Below are 4108 nucleotides of genomic sequence, written 5' to 3'. Positions count from 1 at the left end.
GGAATTTGAGGGGTCATTTGGACTCCGATTTTGGTGTTCTTTATATGTATAGACTCGCGGCGAGGCGAGGAATCCGGTGATGTGAATTTTATAATTTTTCGAGAAGTGGGCCCGGGGCTCGGGTTTTGCCAACTTTGTGATTTTTGATGTTTTTCGAGTCTTTTCGATTGGGTTATATTCCCTTAGCATATTGTGACGTATTCGTTGTGGTTTTGGTCAGATTCGACGCGCGAAGAGGTGAATTCGAAAGGCAAGGGCATAGCAAGCTAGGACTTTGGCCGGCTTGAGGTTAGTAATAAATGTAAATGCTGTGTTGAGGGTTTGAAACCCCGAATTTGCACAACGTAGTGCTATGTAAGGTGACTTGCATGCCGGATAACGGGCGTGGGGTAGAGCACCGTCGGGGATTGTGACTTGGTCCGTCCCGCTTCATAAAAATTACTACCTAATTGTTTGTAGTTTCGTGATATCCTTATAAAAATGGATTAAATTGTTATCATTGGGCCTTGTGCCAACTACTTGGATCCTTCAGGGATTATTTTAATGGTTTCTTACCATATTTATAAACATTAAACTCAGTCCTGGTATTTAATACTGTGTTTGAAACATCAGCCATTTTCTTAAATTAGAAATTAAGTTAATATTTTTAAATGAAGTTTGGGCTGAATATTTTTATACTAATGTGTGATTTTTGGACTAAGTATGGGATCGGGCTGCACGCCGCAGCAGTATTATAATGATATTGATATGAGGCCAAAGGGGCCTGTTTGATGCCACGAGATGGCTTATTATTGCGCTTGGGCCGTAAGGGGCCCCTCCCGGAGTCTGCACACCCCCAGTGAGCGCCGTCGACGTTAAATAAATGGAGCGGGCTGCACGGCCGCAGCGGGGTACTGGAGGTACCGATTTATGTGTTGCATTGCATGTTTAATTGTCATTTATTCTTCTTCTGGTGTGACTTTAATATAATTGTTTTTAATGTTTACTATATTATGCTATTGGTTCACGTTGTCGTATTTATAGCTTTGCTTTGTGTTTAGTTAGGATTTCTTATCCTCAGACTTTATTTATATTTATTACTTTCTGGGTTGGAAGTACTCACAATACTCCCTGCACCTTGTGTGCAGATTCAGGTACACCACAGGGTGAGTGAGGACTTGTTTAGCAGAGCAGCAATTATCCGGGAGTATCGAGGTAGCTGCATGGCGTTCGCAGCCTTGATCTCTCCCATCCATTTTTATCCTTTTATTCGTATTTTTCTTTCCTAGACAGACTTGTGATAGGTGAATATTCCGTTTTAGAGGCTCATGTTCGTGACACCAGATCTGTGGGTTATTTAGTATTTATCTTGGGATTTTCGAATGTTAGAAATTATTTCAGAGATTCCGCATTTAAATTGCTATTTTTATTTATTTATTTGTGAATATTCCTTTATCCATCTAGGCTATTTGGTTAAGGTTGTGTAAATGGTCGGGCTTGCCTAGCAGTGTGTTGGGCGCCATCACGACCGGGGTTTGGGTCGTGACACATTGTGTATAGAGAATTATTTTTGAGATATTCTTCTTTCAGAATCTTTGATATACTAGTCTTAGAGTATGCGCTTTGTGCGTGTACTCTCGTCGAGTAAATATAAATCCATTCCATTAGTGTTTGGTCAAGCTTTAAAAACTACTTTTAAGTTTATTCTCAAAAGTGCTTCTCAAAAAAGTGATTTTGGAGATAAACTACTTTTTTCTGCTTCTCCTCAAAAGCATTTTTTTTCGTTCCAAAAACTTGGCCAAACACCTCAGTTTTTGGCCAAAAGTGCTTTTGGCCAAAAAAAAACTTAACCAAACAGACTATAAGATGAAAAAAAAATTAAATAAAGAACTCTAAATGTAATGGAACTAAGAATTATAATTGGTTTGAGGATCCACGCGGAAAAGAAGTTGTCCTTTTTAATTTGAAAGATTGCAAAGGATCATTTTGTTGTAGTTACGTCATTGTAATAAGGAAAGAATATATAAGTAGAATATTACTCGATTTAAATTTCTAAATTTTAGGAAATCATATATAATTCAAACAAGGAAAGAATTAATAACTAATATTTTAGTTGATTTTAAAGTGCTAAATATTAGAAAAATTATTAAAGTACAAATTTTGCCAATGTAAAATCATTTTTTAAAGGGTAAAAACGACGAACGATATTTCGCTAAGGGCCTTCGTGCTTTTAATATAGTATAGATTTGGGTAAGTGTTATTTACGGAAGAGAAAAAAAGAAGTTATAGAAGAGTGAGGGAAAAGGAAATGTAGTAAAAAGTGTATTAATGTAGAGGGATCCCTTAGTTAATGGAGTTATCAAAATGAAAGTGCTAAAAAAGTTTAAAAAAAAAAGTGCTATTTTTGGAATAGACAAAGTCTACTATCATTTATGACAATAATTTTTAAAAAGGGACCAAGCATGTAAAAATCTCAATCCAGCAGATCCATTACAATTATTATTTTTCAATTACAGGCCCAAATAGTGGTTATTTATGACTTTTGTCTTAAGGAACGAGTGTGTGGTTATTTTTAGGGAAAATGACACTGTATTGCGGCTCTCAAAATAATAGCCGAAATATATATATATATATTATTTTTGTATATATACTTTATGCATGTTATATACAAAAATTATATAACTTTTTTACACTTTTTCGGCTACGATGTAAATAATTATTGGCGCGGGCTAAACATGAAAAAAAAACAACCTATTTTTAGGTGTGTGCCTTAAGAAGCGAAAAGAAGGCTATACGCAGAATCGGGAGAAATTTAAAAATAGCCAGATTTACAAGCGGTCATTCAAAAATAGCGACAGTTTCAAAAGTAATCGAAATTTAGCCACTTTTCATGTAAAGATAAATCTGAACGAAAATACTGTTCAAAATTCGGAAAATACTCCAGCATAATATACTGAAGTTCCAGCATAAGTATACTGAAACTCCAGCATATTATAATGGAGTTCCAGCATAAGTATACTGGAACTCCATCATAATATACTGGAGTTCCAGTATAATATACCGATCCAGTATAATATACTGGAGTTCATATATAGGTGCTCCAATCTCCAGTATATTATGCTGGAACTTTCTGCGTGTTGGAATTCCAGCATAATATGCTGGAAGTTCATACACAGGTGCACCGATCTCCAGTATATTATGTTGGACCGGTGCCTAATGCAGTAAAATAGTGGTATTTTTCAATGACTTTGTAAGTGCTGGCTATTTTTTAATGACCAGTCTGAAAACTGGCTAGCTCATGCTATTTTAACCGCAGAATCGGGTGGGGGCTCACAACCCATAAGAAGGTAAGCGGGTCTGGGTTCTTTGTAGAAGCCCACAATTTTCTGATATTTTTAGCCCAATTGTTGATGAAGTTGCAGAATAGCATGTACAATATAATGATAAGATAGCATAACTAACAACTTTCTTATCAGTTATCATCCGTATAAATGATTATATCTTATTATGTTAAGTTGTTAACTTGCTAAATAAAGATAGATAATTTAACAAATTAAGCTATTTAAATATGTGGCCATCTTGAAGTCCTTAAACACATGCGATTCTAATATGGATCGTACTAATGTTGGAGTTATTGCTAGCCCAAATTCTAGCAATACGAGGCGAATTTAGCTAATCCGAGCTCGTGTGGAATTTTAATTTGTATGCTAATCAAGTTGTCGTAAAATGGAAAGAAAAATTACTGATAAGCTCTTATTTAAATTTCGAAGATACTCTTATACGGAACTAACACTATCCATAAAGTGAGACGAAAATTCATTTCAAGAATACTTAGTAGGCGGTTAGATATAAATATTGTAATTTTTGAAGAAAAAAAAAATAGTATTTGAAGTTTTCAAAAACTCATCTATAATAATATATTAAAAGCACGAAGGCACTAACCGAAATGTCGTTTGCCTTTTTTATCCTTTAATAATAGAGTTTACACTGGACAAAATAGTCATTTACAATTACTTTCCTAATATTTAAGACTTTGAAATAGAATAAAATTTTGGTTAGAATATCTTTCCATATTTAAACTAACATCTTTCTTTTTTTTTTTTTGGTAAATAGTATTTCTATTCATTCC

The sequence above is a fragment of the Nicotiana attenuata genome, chromosome 1, assembly GCF_001879085.1.
Source record: "Nicotiana attenuata strain UT chromosome 1, NIATTr2, whole genome shotgun sequence".
In the NCBI taxonomy this organism is placed as follows: Eukaryota; Viridiplantae; Streptophyta; class Magnoliopsida; order Solanales; family Solanaceae; genus Nicotiana; species Nicotiana attenuata.
The sequence above is the reverse complement of the archived record's forward strand: the minus strand, read 5'-3'. Positions refer to the sequence as shown.